Source organism: Phalacrocorax carbo, chromosome 8, assembly GCF_963921805.1.
Source record: "Phalacrocorax carbo chromosome 8, bPhaCar2.1, whole genome shotgun sequence".
NCBI classification, from domain to species: Eukaryota; Metazoa; Chordata; class Aves; order Suliformes; family Phalacrocoracidae; genus Phalacrocorax; species Phalacrocorax carbo.
The window spans coordinates 43144528-43165605 of NC_087520.1; the positions used below are offsets into that span (position 1 = coordinate 43144528).

General features: G+C 45.6%; 1 long non-coding RNA gene across 2 annotated transcripts in view; it reads left to right on the top strand.

The window, feature by feature from the left end:
- Positions 1 to 6428, top strand: part of LOC135314811 (uncharacterized) — a 32379-nt gene extending 25951 nt beyond the window's left edge. Inside the window, exons 4-5 of one of the 2 annotated variants that reach the window (XR_010374310.1) lie at positions 2886 to 3090; positions 4994 to 6428. This is a non-coding gene — a long non-coding RNA (uncharacterized LOC135314811). The remainder of the gene's footprint in view (positions 1 to 2885; positions 3091 to 4993) is intronic. The other variant, XR_010374309.1, reaches the window with a different exon arrangement.
- The last annotated feature ends 14650 nt before the right edge of the window (positions 6429 to 21078 follow it).

Genomic DNA, 21078 nt, shown 5'->3' on the forward strand with positions numbered 1-21078 from the left:
TACCTGCTCAAAATTATGCTCATCAGAGCTCAGAAATTAAAATATTACTGTGTACACTCTGAGCCAGTCCATTCCTAAAAGGTAGGGCTATTAAAATATGATTAGTTGAGCCATATCTGGTCTCAGAAATGTCATACACCATTACAACTAAAAAGACCTTGATGCAACACTATTGGCAAAGTCCGCTGCTTGATCGGCAGCAAGATGCCAAAGAATGAACCTTGCAAATACTTGCCCCAGCTCCGGGAGGGAAATTAAAAAGAGAAAGGGGTGTTGGAGCTCTTGGCTGTACAGATTGGGGTGGCTTTGGGCTCTTCCTTATGGCAGGCAAAAGCTGAAATCTTGCGTGGGTTTTTTTTTTCTGATGTGGAAAGAGCCCCGCTACCCTTTGCTGCCTTGAGTGCATGTTGCCTCTTTATCGTCACCCAGGACAGAGGTGGGGATCGTCCCCTGCCACAGCCCCATCCCAGTCCCCAGCAATCGCAGCTCCCCATCCCCAACATGTTCACGTTTCCAAAAGCGCACACTTCATGGGTGGTCGGGATAGCATTTCCCCCCTTGCCGGAGAATAAAATCCAAACAACAACCACAGAAAACCTGCAGGGACTGGGTTCAGGTTGGGGTAATTATGATCTTCTTCCGCTTCTTGCAACACAGTGAGATATATATACATATACATATATATATTTATATATGTATAAAAAATCCTTTGCAACATATGATCGTCTCTCCTAATGAGGCAGATTGACCTAATCAGGTCAGCATTGCACAACGTTAATCACTTTAAGCCTTTCTGTGCCGAAACCTCTGCAAGGGCGAATCACCCCACGGGCAGTGCTCAGCCAAGAGGGGCTTGGCGCTGGGTGCCCCATCCCCAGCATCCACGGGCAGAGCCCTCCAGGCCTGGGCTGCTCTCAGATGCAGGAGAAACCTCCCCTGGGGCTGGCCAAGGGGTTCAAGGCAATCGCCTGCCCTGGAAAAGTCAGTTCGAGGCACTGATCGGTTGGTGCAATTACAACAGCAACTAAATCCCCCAGAGCCAGCCCTTGTTCTCTGTAATTGAAGACATTTCCCATAGGCGGGTGGCATAGGTTTTTTTTTTTAAGCATGGCTGCACTAAACCAGACATCCGAGTAAAATGCAGTTTTGCAAAAAAAAACAAGGCAGAAATGTGTGGGTTGGATTTTTATTTTTTTGAAAGGTCTCAGGACAGAGGCCAGGCAAGGTCCCAGCCCCGGTGCCCCCATTTTGCTGCTCTCTGTCTGCCCTACACCACGCAGAAATCCCCCCTAAAGCCCAGGCTGTGCTGCATGCCCTGGCCTGGCGGGAGCTGCTGCTCCCTGGCTTTGTCAGGGCTTATTACTCCGTGTTTTCACACTTATCCCCAAGGTGTTGAACTCGCCCTGAAGGTTAATTAGTAATTTATTGCGCTGTCATCAGTTTGAGGCTACTAATGGCTTCAATTTAGCCCCAGGGCTTTTAGGTTTTTTTCTTTTTTTTTTTAGTTCCTTTTTTTTTTTGCTCACTTCCTTTCCTCCTGCCTGCTTTGGACGAGCTGGGAATTACAGTATCTACTCAGAAAAGCACCTAGAAATAAGGTCCAAAGGGGTAGCTGAAGCTGCTCCCTCCCCAGCTCCAGGGGTGGACCCCAGTGATCCTGTACCCCTGGCCTGATTTGCAAAGAAGCAATTTAAAGCAATTTACCCAGAACTGCAAAGCTGAGGGTGTTTTGGGGTGCTCCTAAATGCCCAGCTTGAAGCAACGGCCTTTGGACAGCTTTTTCCAAGGCAAGGTGGCCACAGAGCACAGACCTTGGGCCAAATGGTGCTGCGTGAGCTGTCTCTGTGGTCAGCGTCCCCCCTCTCCCCTCACAGGCCACAAAATCATCTTGGCTGGAGAAACCTAAACTAGCTTCACTCGCGGTGAGACATCTGTGAGCGGGCAGAGGGCAGCCTCCGAGGAGGACGCACCGAGCCCGTCGCCCCAGCGTCTGGGTGCCCGGTTTTTGCATGCATGGCTGCAGGGCTTGGCTGGCTTAGCAAAGAGCTGTGGTTTGATCCAGCGAGGACTGGGGTTGGGGGACACTGGGGAATGGAGCTATCTTGCCCTTCCTGTAACGCACCTCCAGCATGCCTCAGTTTCCCCATGATGCAGTGGATGTGCAGCCCATCTCGTCCAGGCGCACACGCAGCCCACTGCCAATCTGACTAGCAAACCGCTCCCCCCAAAAGCCACCCACCTGCCCCAAAAGCCCTCCACCCCTCCCGGATGGGACCAAGATCCTGTCCCATCAGCAAACCCTCTTCATCCTGCCTTCAGATGCTTCCCTGGGGCTTTTGCGTGCCCAGCATGGGCACGGGAAGAAGAGACAGTACAGGGTTGCGTCCCCTGCTGCGTCCCCCGCATCCCCATCAGCCCTATCTTGCCTGTTGCAAAACAACCACGCACCGAATTTTTGGAAAATAACCACATTTCCTGTGTTTATACAGACCGTTAGGTAAACCGGCCGCGGGGAGGTGGGGGCGAAGGCATGCGAGGTGCCGGTGAGGTCCGGCCGGGGTGGATGTCTCAGCGTTGCAGCCTGCTTCCAGGGCAGGAAAGGACGGCTGGGATGGAAGCGTCCCATCGGGGCTGAGCCACGCGGGGTGTGGGGACAGGCAGCGCCGGGGGGGCCTCGCCACCACCAGCCCTTCCCTGCACGGGCGCTGGGGACACGGGGACAGCGATAGCACGGCTGCATCCGGGTGTTTCTGGGTGCTGGGGTCCCAGTGCATCCTCACCAGGGATTCATGGAAGAGAGGGATTGGGAGAAGGGGAATGGGACAATTTTAGGAAAAAAGGAAAGAAATAGGTCTCATCAAGAATACAGAAGGGGTTTTTTTCAGGTAAAAGGCTACAACAAATCCCTTGCAATGTTCTAGGGCATGATACGGCGGCAGAGCCCAGACCCAGAGGGGAGCAGGGGCAGCGGGATGCCTGCGGCCTGCCCAGCCACGGGACCTGTGCTGGGGCCGAGGGCTGAGCCCGTTTGGGGAGGAAGGTGCATTTCTTGAAACTGTGTGATCTGACTGTCAGCTGGAAAGGAAAAAGGTATGGACATTTCTTTGGATTTTGATTTTAAAAGAAAAAAAAACCCCTATATTTAGCTTTCACGTTCAGACATAGCACGTGGATTCCTAGAGTAACATCTGCTATCCCCCTCCCCTGTTTAATTTACGGCCGTTAACTTTAGGGCTAAGGACAGTTTATGGAAAAAAACACCTGCTTTCCCTTACTCCCAGGGCAAGGGTGGAATTTTCTCTGACTCTGCATCCTAAATAAAGCTCCGTTCCAGGCCCCGATGATTCATAGCATGGCTCATGCACACATGCCTTATGTTAGGGGGCCCTGTCAAGACGCTCATGCCCCTTTTGAGTTCGAGGACTTGAGCAAGGGCTTTGCACACAGTTCATTTATACACATCACCGAGGATTTCTGCAGAGCCCAGGGGAAACCTGAGCCCTGGGACTGGCCGCCCTGGTGTTGGGGTATGGCCATGCCACGTGCCAACCTCTTGCAGAAAGGCGTGGGGAGCTCTGTCTACACTGGGGTCACTGGAAGCCCAGTAAGGCCACCCAGTTCTGGCTGCCAGCCTGGTCTTGCTACATCCCACACCTATCCCAGCAGGCTCCATCCTTTCTATTGCTTCTCCAAATGCACCTTATACACTCATCCTGCTCAGGCCAGCCCTTGCTTTGCTTTCTCAGCAAGGCAGTATCTCAGGCCTTTGACGCAGATCCCTGGCTCTGTTTCTGTCATTATAAAAGATTGTCTTTCCGTGATGGAGCTTTCACTCATGGATGCTTGTCAAGGGAAAAAAAAATAAAAAAGGAAAAAAAAATAAAAATGAGAATTGTTGGCAGCGAACAGAAGATAAAACCTGGACGCTCATCCAAGCTTGTATTTGAAAACTGATAGCCAGCACTCACGCGGCACGCAAAGACCCCCCACGTAGCAAACCACCCCTCGTCCAGAGCACCGTGCGGCATGCAGGGCTGGAGCCCAGGGGAGGCTTCGCCCCCCTCCAGCAGCCACGCCACGCCACGCCACGCACCCCCACGTCAGCACGAGGGGAGGTTTGCTGTTTCCTATGCATTTTTCAAAGGGGGAGCAAAGCAAGGTGGTGTTGGTGTTGGTGGGGAGAAGCCTATGACTAATCTTGTAACCCTTCCTTTTAGTGTTTAAGAGAACCTAAGTCTGTTTACAATAAAACAGAGTGATATTTTTCATCCTTCCAAATGGAACAAGGGTTATATAAACAAAGTAACCTCAGACACAGCAAACACCTGTTGAAGGGAACCGGCTTGAAAAGACACGCAAAACCTATCTGTCTATCTATCAAGGCCTCCCGTTGACTTGTGGTCAAGTTCAAGCTGAAGTGCACGGCAGAGATCTGCTGATTGGGGGAAGGCTGAGATAAGCAAAAGCATTAGCAAATGCCCATGGTTTTTGCTTGGGAGGTTAGTGAAGGAGCAAGGAAGAGCTTTCTACTTCTTGAAACCAAGGAGTTTAGGTCTGCACGTTCCTAGATAACTTCTCAACTGGATTGGACCAGTTTTCCCTGTTCTCTGGTATCTCACTTCCAAGAAAAAGCCCCAGATTGGGAGGTTACGGAATAACCTGTCACAAATCTCCCGGTCTTCCTTCTACACTTTGGCTCAAGTTTCAGTCCTGCACCAAAACAAGTTGGCTTTAATTTCTTCCAAACTGCTGTGGTTTTGACTTTTCCACAAACTAAAAAAATTGAACACAACCGTGTTCACACAACCCTACAGGCTGGGTTTGAAGTCCTTAAGTCCTTTGGCTTCAGCAGTGTCTTGTGGTGGTGAGTCCCACGGATTAATTATGCATTTCTTACTACATTATGAGGTTCATCATATCTTTACTAATTACCGACCTAAGGTAACTAAATGAGTCATGGTATAAACTTTTATTTCACATTTTTTTCACAAAGGTTTGTCAAAACTGCCCAGCTCCTTGAGCAGATCCATGCCAGGAAAGTCCTACACCCGTGAGCCAGCCATGGCTTTAGAACGAGCTCTGAAGCAACGCAGAGATGAAAGATACCCAAGTCTTGGTTTGGTCTGTTGTGCTGGCAGCACCTCTGAACACCCCTGTGTCTTGGGGCCCTGCTGGGAGGACGCACCAGGAGATACGCCAGGTTTCAGCCACTCTGGTGGTGCTTCCAGACTCGTTGGAAGCTGAGGCCCCAGGGGACCACAGCAGCACCAGAACTGGAGCCATAGAAGACCATTTTCCTGCAGTCCTGCCACCGGATCAGGCCCATAGCCCAGGGCAGCCAACAGTTGGGTGTTTTATTAGGGTTTGGTATCTTCCCCTGAAATGCAGAAGACATTAGTAGTAGGTGTACTTGATGACTCGTTTTATTGTGTCGTTTGATTGATTTGAAGAAATGAGCACAGGATTTTCCAAAACGGAACTGGGGGAAGGCGTGTCATCCTCCAGAAGCAATTCCCCTCTCCCCCGAGAAGTGATATTCCCCATGAGCTGCAAGGACAGGAATTTCCAAAACTATTGTTCAAAACCATGACAATTCCATCCTCATTATAACTTTTTTCCTTTTCCCACCCCTCCAAGAGCAAGGCAAAGAAATAATTACCTATTCCAGCACACCACAAAGCAGATTTCTCAGCTTGCATAAATCAGCGTAACTCCACTGATGCCATGGAGGCACGCCTATTCAGCAATCTGGTCTCCTATTTCTTATATCTTGGATTTTGGCAGGCTTCGCTGGCCGAGGATGAGGAAGGCTCCAGCAAAACACAAACTACCTGTTTGCCTGACATCCCCCATCCCATTGGACAAACCGATGTCACAGGACCACGTGCATCGGAAACACGGCTGATGAAGCGCAAAGGAAAATATCATCTTCCGCTGTGTGCGCACGGTTGTAATTCTTCCAAAAGCTTTGCTTAAAAAACATTTTTCCACCTGTAATAAGAGAGGCTGTCTTGCTTTGCCTGGGCTCTGGAAGTGCGTGCTGACAGGCTGTGTGTAATGTCATCTCCCTGCTCTAAACCCCGTTCCAAGCTCGGAAATCCAGCGGGATGGATGGAGGGCTGCTCCGGTGCAAGGGGGAGGAAGGTTATTAAATAAGTTTTTTTAAGGGGGTTGGTTTTGGTCCTAACCTCACAAATAGGTTGACACAGATGATTAATAATCCACATGATTTAAGGTCAAGTAGTCCGTCAGACCAGCAAATAAATATCTGTGGTCACTTGGTGCCCAGTTCACCATCTACCCACAGCAAACTCTGCACTCACTTCACATAATGTCCAAGCTTATGCTTCAAACATATCTGTAATTGATATATATTATCAAATTAATACTCACAACCTATTTGGGTCCAAAAATAAGATGAATTAAAGGTTAGAAAATATATACTAGGTTGTTGTACTGTTTCTCTGTGAAGTGTCATCTCCACGTTAAGAAGAGGTGCTCCCAGAGGGATCCTCGCTGGCTGCTGAGCCGTGCCCCGGCACAGGGGCTGCTGCGTCGTACCAGCTCCTCCAAGCACATCTGGCAAACTGAGGTGCTGTCGCCCTGAGTCTTGTTTTCTGGCTGACACAAGTCTGAATCAAGGGGAATAATGAGATATAGTGAGAACGGTGTTAAGAGTTGGTACCCAACTTTAGCTGTAAATCTTTAAGTCTTTAAAGTCTCAGCTCCTCCCAGTCACACCATCTATATTGGACTGGTGCTGAAGTCACAGCAGTCCTTTGCATGATCTTTCTACTGCTTGGTTTCACACATCTTCCGTGTGTCATACAGTAAACCTCTTCACCTGCCTGGTTTCTGTACCTTTTTGTAGACCAGATCAAGGAGATAGATCCTTGGAAATGGTGACTTCTTCCAAAATCCACCTTTTCCAGCCTTTCCAGGCCCTGCTGCAGCTCCCAGGCTTTGCATGAGATTGCTCTGCCATTCATCGCTGCCTACTGAGCCTGTGCTCAGCGCACAGGACTGAAACGCAGTATTTCACCAAGACTCTCATTACTTTGAGGTATCAAGCCTTGCCACAAACATCTCTTCTTAATTTGCACCTGGATCTCTTATTTACCAAGACAGCAGTATCTAATAAGCAAATAATGGTAATTTTGTTTCCTAGCACCACACGTGGGACACGCTTTCTGCCCTGTTTCTTGGGGTTTTTTGGGTTAGCAGTCCTTTGCTGTGAAACTCTTCATGTTGGAAAGGAGACAGTAAGTCACAGAGCTCTTAACATTTTCTCTTTGTGGAGAAATGTGGCTTTTTATCTTTAAATAATTATTCAATTTGTTCCTTAATATAGTCTTAATAGAGCTGCTTTACAGTGTTTCAGTAACAGCCTTGCACTATCTCATAATAGTGGCTCATCGTTTTATCCAAGACTATACATATTCCTTTCAAAAACAGTTGAGTGCTCTTAAATATTTATCTCACCCCCAAAAGAGAGATAAGACTGGTATCAGTAGATCGGAGCCAAGGCTCACATCCAGGTTTAAAGCCCAAGTTCTCAGGTCATCCTGCATTTTCTAGAAGGGTCAGATCTAAGCACCAAAAGCTTGCCTCTTGGCTTGGCTCAGAGATCTTCCTGATCTCTCCTGCACAGCAGTGCAAAAGCAATCCCGTCCTGTCTTGGGGATTTCACTTGGACGAACTGGACAGAGCAATGACACGAGGGGAATCCAGCACACCCTTTGCAGGATCAGTCCTGCGGGAGGTTCCCAAGGGACAGAGGGATGGGTGGGTGCCCTATGGTCCAACATCTCAGAAGTCCCGCTTGCCAGCAGGAGGGAACATGACCGCAAGTTCAGCTTTCAGTTTCTGATGCGACATTGTAGGACTGACTCTCTATAGATCAGGTCGGACCAAATTCTGATCCTACTTCCACTGATTTTGCAACATTGCAAAAAGCACTAACATTAGCCAAGTCGTTCCCATATAAACAAGAACAAAATCAAGCACATGAAAATTGGATCTGGACAAAAGTGCTCAGATCCAACTTGCTGGCTTGAGCTTTCCTGTAACTAACATCCAACTTGGGCAACAAAAGCAGCACAGCAGAACTTGCATGACTTTCTCTCCTTTTCCAGCTTGTCCAAGGAGTCATCGTTGTCCCAGGCAAGGACCATCATTTCTAACACTCAGTGCTTTCTGTATTTACACATACACGCTCCCCCAAGGTCACCTTTTGGCCACTTCTTTTCCACCTCCTGGAGTCCAGCATTATCTCTGCTGATTGCTTCCAACTATAACACATTCCTGATTTTTTTACTTTTTAGATAATATTGAAACTTCTTCCAAGCTACTTTGTCTTCCCGCCAGTATCGTTTTAAGCTGACGGGAGATGCATGTATCTTGTATCTCACAAGGCTGGCTTCTCACTTGAGGCACACAGGCATAATACGACAGTGCCAAAGTATTACATATAACACAAAATTGGGCTAATACAAAGACAGCTTTAAATTAATAGCAGCTCAGAATATATCAATACATTCAGTTTGATTACTAGGCTATTAGAAATCCAATCTCAAGGTACAGGCTAAGAAAACAATAACAGTCACAGTCCAGAATAACATAACACCTCCCCAACTGCCTCATACAAATTCCTGCTGGGTAGGTTGGCTGCCTTTGGAGGGAGCTCCACAGTTCGATGTCCTTCACTGGTTTCCATGGACTAAGCAAGGAACCAGCCACTGTAACTCAAATTCAAGCATTAAGGGCAGATGACCTGCCCTTACTCCGGTGGTCCTACCAAAGGCTTTGCAGAATCACAAGTCTGGGCCAGCTCCAGCTGAGAAGCTCCAGCTGGTTCCTTCGTGCCAGCCCAACCATGACCCTGGCCATTACCTCATGGCTCTGTCTCTCTGCCTTCACCTTCCTCCTCCAATTCCTCCTCCCAGCACAACAGCAGCAAGAGCCCAGCTTGGCGCTGGTTCCTGAGCCTTTGGACCACAACATGCAGCTTTGCCTAAGCTGATGAGAAACCCTGAATCGCTTTTCAACGATCCCACCCCCACCAAGGCCAGTGTGTCAGGTCCTCGGTGGCTTCACATCCCGCTGAAGCCACCGAAGCCAAAAGAGCTGTGCTGAAACACACCACCTGACTCACTTGGCTCTAAACCTTTGATTATCGACTTCAATGAGAAGAAACTCCAGGCCTCCATGACTTTTTGCTGACCTCAGAAGAATTTAAGTAATAAACTGTTCTCTTGTCATGTGCAACTCCCGGAGGACCTCTCAGTCGAACAGACCGTGAGCGTTTGCAAGGTACGGAGCCCAGCATTTGGAGAGCACACCACCACCACTACAGCCGAGAATGTTAATTGTTCTCGATTGCCCCCAGTGATTTCAACATTTCATAATTCCTCCTCTGGCTGACAGCTGGATTCTTCCCTAATTAGAAGCCAGTTGTAGTTGAAAAATCAGATATTTCCTGGAATTTAAATGACCAGTTTTCCACCAGTCAGCATCCAACAACACAACGCTACAGTTTCATTCTAAGCACGTTGGAAAAACGTCACAGGAGCATGCTGGGTAAGGAAAAAAGGGATTTTGATGACTTCATGCATTCAAATATACCATTCCTGGATCTTTGGAGTCCAGATTATTTTATAGGTGTTTTTTTTTGTGTTGTTGTTGTTGGGTCTTTTTACTTCTACAGACAGAAATAATACCATTCATTGACAAACCCACAATTCAATATTTTTAAAAGGCAGCCTGTTCTTATATACTGTGAATATATCTTCTAAACACAGACCTGGCATCTGACTCTACAATTATTCATCTGTGCCTTAGGAAACAGATCTTTATTCATAATCAATGCAGAATAATTATTGATTTTTCTTCAGTCGGTTACCACAGGATTTGTTCATTTTCTCTCTGCAGCAAATTGCTATGACAGTAAGGAATAGCTCTAAACTCCCAAGTCTTAGGCTATCGAAAGCACAAAAGGAAAAGCCCTTGGACAGCTGCTGGCCTCCAGGAAACTCCATGAACGGAGACCTAAGGCGCTGCATCCTAATTACGTCCTTGGGGAACAGCAGAGAAGACAGAGCCCCAAACACTCACACCCGTAGAGGCAGTAACAGCAATACCATTTGACAACACATCTTCTCAGCTGCTATTTTCTGTTCCAGAACCCACAGTTTCAGGCACACACACTTGGTTTTTTTTTTCAAACTAGTCTTCATCTCTTGTGATCGTGGGAAAGAAATAACCCTTCAGCTGTAACTGATTAAAGAGGTTGGTGCTTGAGTTTGCAAGCAGCCTGAATTGAGAGCTTCAGGCTCAAATGAAGAGCCTGCTTGTCCCTGTGAACCGTGTGCCGTGACCTCCCGAATGGACGTCACTTAGTGGAGTCTTTGCCTTAACGAAGAGAGGACAACTGCAAATGGGAAAAAAGCATCGCATACTTAAAACAACCTTTGAAACTGTCTCTACATGAAAAAACTGCCCCAGACTAGAAACCCTGAGGCGAGAGCACAAAAGTCATTGTGTCTGGGGCATCTGGGTACCAAGTGCTTTCCAGAGAAAGCTATTTTATTTGGGAAAGAAAATAATGGAAATTTGTGTTCTTAGTGAGTAATGGAAATCAAAGATCATATCTATTTTACGTTGGGTTTTTTTTTCCCTTCCCTTGGGAGCAGCTGGGTTTTCCCCAGAACATCCCATTCTCATGGTCTTGACTATTTTGTCATCACCTCTATTTTACTTGCTTTGCCTTGGGGAGGAGAGCTCCACAGCCAGCCCAGCCCCTTTCATCCTCAGTCTAAGAGATGCAAACCGCCTCCACCTGGGAGCAGGGTGCTGTGCTTCAGGCAATGTGCTCAGGGAAGGCGACTGAGGAGCCATCAGGTATTTGCACATGTAGGCACATCGAGACAAACCAGCAGCAGCTACGGACCTCTCCGCTCACAGCATTTGCACAGCTGAGCCTATGAGGGGACGATGCAACTGGGACCGCCCAGCATTACCCCTTCCCCACCTCATTTAAAACACAGGTGAGAAGCTGCGGCAAATGCTCTGGAAACAACACAACTCATCATGCTGTATAATTTGTCCCTAGATAGTGTGTTAGCCAGTGTAGGGTTTGCCAAAGGCTTTTAAAAAGCTTCTTTGGCCTTCAGCGAGGAAAAGGGAAACCAAGGAAGAACACCTGTTTTGAGGAATAGGAGCTATTCTGGAGAGCATATATGAGGCTTCCAGAGGGGTTCTAAAATGGACTTGTCAAGCAACTTAAATGGAAACGTTATTCCTAAAGTTTATTCTAAGATTTGTGCATACTTAACCCATAAACCCACAGCAAACAAACACTGTATAAAAGCCCCAAGGGTAAATAGAAATAACAAATCCCACGTAGATCGCTACAGTTGTGTTGGGGAAAATCTTTTTGGAAGGGGCTGGCTGACTCATTTTCAGTCGTTCTGCCAGCACCGGGTTGTATATAGCGCACGGGAGAGTATATTTAATCTTGTTAAATCCTGCATAATGGGGGTACCGAAGCCTGTTGAGCAAAATCGATGATGCCAAGGCTAAATCTTATCCCAGTTATCAGTGCTTGAAAGGCATGTGAAGATTTTTATTAATAAGGAAAGCTAAACAGAGATGTCTGTTTTTCATAATTGCACAGTGCTCCCAAGACAGCTGTTCAGCCATCTTGAAAATCAATGTTTTGATGCCCTTTGAACCTTCTTTTCCTGTTGAGTGTCTCTCCTACAGGTTGCTCCCCAGGATGAAAACAATAAAAGCAAATATATAACAGTAAAGGCCTGAGGTTAATGTCTTTAACAAGATAATGTTACTTAAGGGAACTGTAAACCAAATCATTCCTAAATTCCATTTGTTCTTTGCAATCTAGGATATATTATGAAACCATATGTGTGCGTATGGATGCGTACATGGCGTGCAAGATATTTTACAGAAATATGACTGCGTTTTCACATGGCGTATTCCAGTATTCCCCTATCACATGGTTTGCTGAGAAATACTATTATTCTAACCATTAATCCTTTTATTAATGACTTGCTATTGCAGCTGTGTCATAAAGAATCACATCGTAATGTGGCTGCCTATGAGGCTAACGTGCAAGATCTAAAAAAATTTGCACCAGGTCATTTTACCAAGCAGAACTTCTTTCTTTGGATTTAGTATCAAAAGCTAATTCATTCCAACAAACTGGCACATGCCTTTAATATTTTTTAATTTTCACCAGAGAAGAACTTGCTAAAATTACTTCAAGCTGCATACCTTGTGTGTATATGAACTTAAAGACTTAAAGTAAAAAAAACAAAAAAGAAAAGAAAACGTGAAAGGGTAAATAGTCTCCTGATGAACACATACTGTTTTTTCTACCCACTGAAAATTTATCTCAATACATGTTCAGGTTACTCTCTCCAGAAGTTACTTTTGCAACATTCTTAGATATTCCCCGCAATTCAATTAAGTTCAGGCAAATTTGATATGGAACAAGACTCTGATCCTATGTGTGTGTTTTTTCTTGGTTTTCATGGAAATGGTAGATATAAATAAGTGCAGACCAAAGGAGAGAGACTAGTTTATTTTACTTTATATTATCTACAATACTATAAAACCTGGAAATAAAACAGAAACATAATCCTACCAAAACATTTTGGAGGTTGTCCAGAAAAAAAACAGATATCTAAGGACACTTGTTTCTACTGATACCTACATCATTGGACTCAGTTCCATTAACACAAGTGAATGGAGATCCCTGCCAGTGGGAATCACAGGTGATCATAATCACTCTACAGCGACAAAGTCTCAGCTCCTCGTGCCTTCAAACCGCAAACTTCTGTAGATGCTGAGGCAAAGGATAAGAGAACTGAGGATAGGGTCACCATGCAAAAACCCTGACAGTTTAGAAAATATTGGTCTGAGTCCAAATCTTCCTTTTGTTTTTCCTCCTGAGTCTAAGCCTTGCTCCTGCCTGTATGTAACTCTTGGGTGTCAGAGGGCAATGAGTATTTGGCATGAGGTCTGCCATAGGCGTCAGGCGGTCGGGTATTTGTACTGTGAATCAAGAACCTCTACAAGTGGTCAAGACGGAAAAGAGAAAGCTCTTCAACACTATTTGTGGCAGGAATAGGCTTAAACATCCCTTTAAATTATTAACGCCATCTAGCTACGTTCCTGTGAACCATCATGACTCTCTGAAGAGCATCATTATGCCTTGCAGTACAGTTGTATTTGTATGGCCACACAAACTGGAAGCTTTAGAGGCGGCCATGGATGAGTCCATTGCAGGACTGCAGGACTCAGGGTCTTGCCCAAGAGAACTTCCTTCTAGGACAGAGAATAGGTACCTGTGGAAACCAGGGTGAATTGCCCAAGACCACCCAGCAGGTCAGTGGTGGAGCCAAGGACCCGCATCTTTTGCACCCTCCCATGGGATCACTGAGTTTCTCATTAGTCTAATAAGCTTCAGTGGTTGTTTCCTCGCCTAGTCTTTGTAGAAGGCCAATAGTCTCAAGACCTCTGACCTTAGCTCCATCTGCCCACCCCTTGGTGGGAACTCATCGCCTCTCAGCAAACCCTACAAGGCACACCAGAATGACCAGTCCGTGGCTGGGAGGAGACCTCTCTCCCCAAAGGCAGGAGGTCACGGACTCTGCTTTGACGTGAGCCACCTGTGCGGTGTCAGCACATGCCACGACCTTTGCAGGTAATAAAGCCACGGTGCTCCAACAAGCTCAGGTTTAACAGGACTTGTGCAGGTTTTTACTGCTGCCCTTTAAAATGTCTTTCATAAATGGAAATATTACCTCTTCTTGCACAGATTACAAGTTTTCACGCCAAAACGTATTTTTAGATAGGTTCCAAGTATTTTACTTGCTCTCCTAGTATTAATTACAGATTAACCCAACCTTCTCATGCCATCACAGCTGCTGGTATAACACAGCCTTGGGGCAGTGGACATGTTAATCTCATTAATTTTCAAAACCCTTCATGCTGTGCCATCAGGCAGAAGTATCACCCACAGACCAGAGCAGAAGGGATAAAACCAGCACCGCTCTGTCATCCTTCCCGAGATGCAACTTCATTTTTCCCAACTCAGGTTACACGTGCCTTCATCTGTGCAGTATCCATAAAGGGACAGGAGAGAGGTGCTGTGTAAATCAGCAGATATTTTCATACATATTTATTAAAGAAAAGAGATTAGCAAAGTGCCAGATTTTCCTGATACCAAATATATTCCCAGAACTAATTATCCTCTATAGAGGATTAAGGAACGATCTCACAGTATGACTAGATGAGAAATAAAGGCAGAAAAAAATTCACTGTTGCTCCACTTAAAATTTTACACTTGGAATAAAACCTGAATTATAGCTTAGGAAAAGAGAAAGCTAAAAGGAGAGGAAGAAGATTTGACAGACATTTAACCATGAGTGGCAGACAAAGGGCACAAGGAACAATTGCTCACTGTTCCTTAGAATCTGGAAACTTTAATTTAACTGATCAGGCAGTAGTTTTGAAATGAATATATTTTTATATACCTCACCATCAAAAGCTGTAAAAAACATTGCCCTAAGGGTGTTTTGTGCACCCAGTGCATAAACGGGTCCAAAAATAGGCTGTCCTCTCTGCTACCGCTGGGAAAAGGAGTACAGAAATGTAACTTTGAATAAAATCAGCATATTTATATCTGAAAAACTTGTAACGTTGTTGGTTCTCGGCTCTGTTTCCACTGATTTGAAGCGCATCATGTTTTGCGACTGATTTTTAAAGGGATCAGATACTGCAGCTTTTCACCATGCGTTTACCAGTGTGAAATTTTCCCTCTGGAAGCGGGACCCCCATTAGCATGAGCTTCGGGATCCCTGGAGGTGGAGACATACGTGTTTCTAACATTTATGCCAGAAAGACAAACTGACACTCTATACGAATAAACATATTTTGAAACAACTGCAAAGAAACATTTATTTCCACCTCCCACCAACAAGTTATTTTTAGACTTTTTTTTTAATTAAAAAGAAAAACAAAAAAAAGCCCCCAAAAATCTTTTAATCTAATCTTGGCTATATTTTCCCCTTCAATGCCTAAGGGATACAAGATTATTTATAACAGGAAACCTTTGATTTCTGAGCTTTTGTGTTTTTGCAATGTTCCAACTTAAAAAAAAACCAACCCAAAAGTGCGTTGATTTTTAAGCAAAAAACCAAATTGCAGCATGCACCCAGGGCTAATTCACCCACTCACCGGAGCTACCCCTGCTACCTCCTGTTAGCGTGAGCTGGAGCAGAATTAGGCCCACGTAAAGGGTTTTGGTAATCCCAGCCTTAAGCAATGCAACCTCAGGAGCACGCAAACCCATTGGAGAGCAGCATCCCTTCCCGCGCCTTACAGGAACAGCTGGGAGGCAGCGGTGACAGACGCATTAAGGACCCCCCTGGGTATTTGCCTTCCCATTAGCACGGCCAGCATGAGGTTTGTGCGCTGGGTCAAGGCAGGGACTGAGCATCTCCCTGACAACAGCATGGCCGTAGGGTCCTCCCGGGTCTTCCTGAGGTTGGTGGAAATTTTCCTACTGACTTCAGAGGCTGCAATTAGGGCCGTGAGAAGCACGTGGATGGCACTAACCCGTTTTTCCATATTGCACAACGTGTATGTATGCAACTGCAAGTGCAAAATCCAGCTCTGCCTCTTGGCGAGGAGCCTCGTCTCCTCACCGTTGCCTCTCCAGCCCCAGCCCATGTGCCTGTGAACTTGCACTGGAATAAGTCTGGTTTAGCTCTGCCAGATGCTTTTAAGAGGATTGTTTGACTCCTCTCTCCACCAAGCTGTCCTCACATCTTATATCCTTAGCTAAACCTCTCCAGACCAAACAAAATGCCACTGCTTTTCGGAGTGACAGATGTCAGTCACTCCAGGTGACGGCATGGGAACAGGGCTATGAGCCAGCGTGGCGATTCTTGCAAACACAAGATATGATTGTACAGATTGCTATTATTTTCAGTAAAACTTTCCCTGCGGGACACAACCCAGTGGAAAAACTGCTGGTGACAAAATATCAGTTGGACGGGGGTTTGTACAGCCGAGGCGATTTCAGGATCATCGTCTCCCTGTGATTTTCTTTTAAAGTTAAACAAAAAAAAGCCTATTTGTTGCCTTGGTCCTAACAAAAGCTCAGAATAATGGTATGTTTATTATGAGAGATTCCTTTTTTCTTGGAAACTTCTGCTTTGATTCATTTAACGATTAATAAGCTTGCTGAAAGCAAAATGAGGGCAAGAAGCTGCTCAGTGGATGAGATTTTACTGCCAGGTTCCGTCACTTTCATCCACAATTTCTTTCTAGTGATATAATATACACTGAACAACATGAGCAAAATTGGATGGGAATATGTTTGTAAAGAGAGGGCTCGGCATCAGAGCCTAAGTGATTGCAGACCTGGAAAAGTTTTTTTAAAAAAATAATTTAAAATTTCATGTGGTGATACGTTTCCTGCAAGTTCCAATGCCCAGAAAAACAGGAAAGTTTCTTTGCATGTTTTAAAGAAATGCATATACACATATATAAAATTAGGTCTTTGCAGATGGTAAAATGAATGCCAAGCTCAGCTTATGAGGGGTAAATCAGATTTCTGCACACAGAAACTTTCCTTTTCCTGCATGTGCAGGTTAAATAGGATTTTAATAAAGGCATTTAATCAGACCACATGTAACTTCAACACCAACAGCTTCACATGGGCCCTTTTAATCTTGCCTTAATTATGGTTATGAAGAACACGATAATGGTTTTTCTTTTGCTGGCAAGCTGAGAAAACTCATTTTGCTGCTGGTTTTGCCAGGCAATTTTCTAGGCAGATGGGCTGAGCCTGGTGCCAAGCATGGTCTGAGGTTGGCTGATCTCCTGACTTCCTCACCGAGGAGGTGAGGATGGACAGAGGAGGCTGCAGAGGGGACACTGCAGCATAACCCTGGTTGTGCCGGCCAAAATCCCATCTCTGAACCTACCACTCTTTTTCTGGTTGTTTCTTCACTCCTATTCACACACACACACACACAAAAGCCACTGACGTCTTTCCACCATGACAAAAACTGGAGTCATTACACGTGTCCAGCAGAGAACCCAGTGCTGTAGGAGAAAACTGGGTTATCTGGCTGAATTTTTTAAAAAATTAGGATTAGGACAGAAACTTACTCCTCAAGCCTGGATAGAGAGCTTTCGAGGGGGAAGAGAAGACATGAGGCAGATGGGGATGTCATTTCCCCCATCTTGCCAAAGTTACAACCGTTTCGGCAACAGCACAGACTGGTCCGCTCATGAGCGAAGGCTTGATCCGGTCTGGTTTCCTAATGCTTCAGAAGTGGTCAGCTATCAGCTAGGAATCCAAAATCACAGACTAGAATAAATCTCAGAAGATCTCTTTTAACTCACAACAGCCAGAATAACAAAAATAAAAAGGCTGCACTAATCTCTGGTGAAACTATTCCTTTTAAAGTTTAATTCTTTTCTTTCCCCATGAGAAATGACGGGTCCCTCTGCCTGTTCTCTACCTTTAATCCCAGCAATGCTGCATTTATTCCAGGTGACCATGTACTTTCCTTCTTCTCTCCCTCCCTCTTGCACCAGAGCATTAATGAATGGGAACATTTTTCTTACTTTCAGAGGCATTGCGAAAGGTTTCAAAGTAAATTCTCTGGAAGCCCAACAAGAGCCCACACTTCCCTCTGTAGCGCGTTCATGGCCAGGAACCCAGCGAGGAGAAATCACCGTGACCCCATCCTCGTCAGGAAAAATAAATACATTTTCTTCCATCCAAGCTGTAATTCTGCGTGGAACAATTTAAGCCTTTCCTGCCACCTCCAGGCATTGAGGTTTGTAATTGAAATCCTGAGGAACAGAATTGGCCAGCAGACAAACAAGAAACTGTCATCCTTTTGCATCTGCTTTGATTTTGGATGATTTAGCTGGCCAACTGATCTTTGCTTTTCATTAATATTTAATTTTTTTTCCCCCTTTTCCTGAGCAGGGCAAGGTGTTATGAGTGTTACTCTTTGGAACGAGGAATGAAACGTCAATCTACCATGCTGCTCCGCTGAGCTACCTCCAACCCCGTCTGGAGAGACTGCACCAGGGGGCCTAAGGAAACCACCTGGCTTTCTGGGATGCTTGAAGTGCTCAGCCTTTCTGCCAGAAAGAAGCCGACCACTGCCAGCTCTGGCAGAAGGCTTCCCAGTGTTATGCTTGCCTACAGAAAAATTAGAGGGACCTGAGCAACCCTGTGCAACTTCAAAGCTGGTCCTGCTTTGACTGAGACCAGGGGACCTTCAGAAGTCCCTAAATTATTCTGTGGCTATCACAGCTGCTTTACCGTAGGAGACTCAATGTTCATAAGACGATAAATCCCAGAGGAAGGCTCTGATTTGCAATACTCCAGCCCAAAAGGGAGTTGATATATTGTGAAAAATGACTTGAGTCAACCTTGGATCAGAAAAGTGGGGAGAGGGAGGCTGAGGGGTACCAGCCAGCTGGACTCTGGAAAGATGGAGGCAACCAAGCTCCAAACTTCCAGCACCAAAACTTTTTCTAGGGTCCTCGCAAACACCCCTCACACCTGAAAGGAACTGAAAATCCCTTCAAAGGACATGCATGTCTAAACACAAGAGGCTGGTAGGTACCGACAGAGCTCCAGTAAATCCTTAAGCGCCTCCCGGCTTATTTATGAGGCATCTTAGGCACTATAAACAGGGCGCATTTTGTTAATTGTACCAAGAAAAGGGCGGGGGAGAAGGGCAAAAGCAAGGAAACTTGGCCTCAGAAAACCTCCAAATGTGTCAAGATGAAGAAACTGTACAAGGCCTGGGGCAGGCGTCAGCCGGTCCTGGGCTCCCCGTCCCCTCCTTGGGGAGCACTGGGGTCCCAAGCACGTCACGGCTGGAAGCAAAAAGTGTCATTAACATTCATTGTTATTTACCTTGGCCTCGTGCTGATGCTGCAAAAGGCTACTCATCCACCCGCTCTAGGTGACCCTGACATAATCCTCTAAGGAACATAAGTGAGTGATATCTCTGTTAAAACTGGCTGGAAACTATTCAACACACATTTTCCCCTTTCCAAGACAACAAGGCTTTTACTAACCAAAGACATTTGGGAGAAGTAATTTGCTTTCCCCGGGCATGGATTTTTATTGAGGTATTTTTTCTTCTTTTTATTGGTGGAGGAAAATGGGATGCCCAGATAATTTCTGCAGCACAACTTCTCTTTCTCTTGGCTTTCTCTGTCCTTTATTTTCATTTTTAATCCCTTTGGGGCTGATCTTTTTTTGAAAGAGCAAACGCAACCCACAAAATATGAGCAACAAAAATGGAATAAAAGAAAAAGCCTGTGGTTATGAGCAAACCTAGAAAGCTCGGCTGTCATCAAAAGATGCTTTGAGGTCCAGCCTACGGGCTCATCTGCGCCCTTGGCACACAGAAGATGCCCTAACCCCAAGTGTTTGCATGTCCTCCCACCTGTCTGCCCTGCTTCGCCTTTGGAGCCAGAAACAACCCTTGTTGCCAGCTACAAAAATCCTGCATATCTACAGACAACGCAGCCCTTTGATTAATTGTCTTTTAATTAAGGTGCAGGCAACTTTTTCATGAACAATGTCGGCGGAGGAAGATCTCCAGTCTGTCACAACACATCACAGGAAACTTTGGGAGGAAACAACCGAGAGGTACTGGATAGAGAGAGCTCCTTTTGGTCCTCCCAGCTTTCTTTTCCAGTTCTGAAGTTCTCCATTGTACTGTCCTGGACTCTGAGTTTTGATGCCATCTTAGGCAAAAAACAAAAAAAATAATCTATATACACACATCTAAAAAATATGAAAAGACTATCATCTTGCTGCACTGTGTATTGTATCCCGATGAGCACTTTAACAAATGTAAATAAAAACAGCTTTTCCTCCTCTGCCTTGTCCCGTGAAGCTTTGGTTGGGCCTCCACATAATCCATGGGATTTCTGAAGCTTTTAGTTTTAACTAAGTAATTTGTACGGCTGCCTGAGATGCTTCCAAATGTGCGGTAACTCGATTTTGGTATGCTCCCAACCGCCTAATTAAAACCATGGAATAAAATCATTCGGCTTAGGTGATTTTTAATTCTTCTTTCCTCCTCCTTTTATTTCTTAATCAAAAGAAATCTTCTGAGTCACATATCTAGGGGATTATTCTAAACAGCACTTTGGAAAGGGCACACGCTGGAAATCCTATATAGCAGCGGAGGAGAGCTGTCACGCATGTGTGTAGAGCTCATTTAGACCGAATGCCAAAGGTTACGGTACACACAGGAAAAAAATCAAATTACTTGTGATCCTCCTCTTGCTGCAGCATCTCTTTTGGAATGATGTAATGAGGAAAAGAAGATTTCCCCTTCCAAAGCCTTAATGAGGATTTTTGGAAGAACTCATGAAGGAGCAGCCCTGGGGGAGCCCAGTGCAGACGTCAAACGTGCTCGAGGAGCACCAGGGACACAGTGCCCTTTGGGGCCCCGGCTCTGTGCATGGGTCCAGCAAAGCCTCCCGTGTCAGGGGAGCAGGGAAGAGCTGTCCTCGTGCAGAGGAAATCTCTGGTCTGCTACAGACTACCCTTCACGTGGGGAAAGTTGAGCAGCAAGATGCAAAAGCTTTCCCCTCGACAGACACAGGCTGTTCGGAAACAGCCTGCAAACAAGAAATGGCTTTTCTCCTCGCCATGTCGATACAGCTGACAATAAAGATCTGGGCCTTTTACCGTAATAGTTCGGTGCAATAACACATAGCTTGGAGCTTGGTTTTCGCGGTATCTGGCTAGGCATGTCGACCTGATGTGGATCAAAGACTACATGGTAGAATTAAGCAAATATAATCAGTGTAATATGATTCATTCTTGTCCTGCTGAGCAGATGTTTGAACAGATGTCAGGTAAAAAAAAAAATAAATGTGCTGGGGAGTTGGTGCATCATTTTAAATTAGTGCATTTAAGAGAAGGGAGTATCTTTATTAATACCATTTAAGGTGAGAGCGAGTATTTATGACTTTGGTTACTGGGAA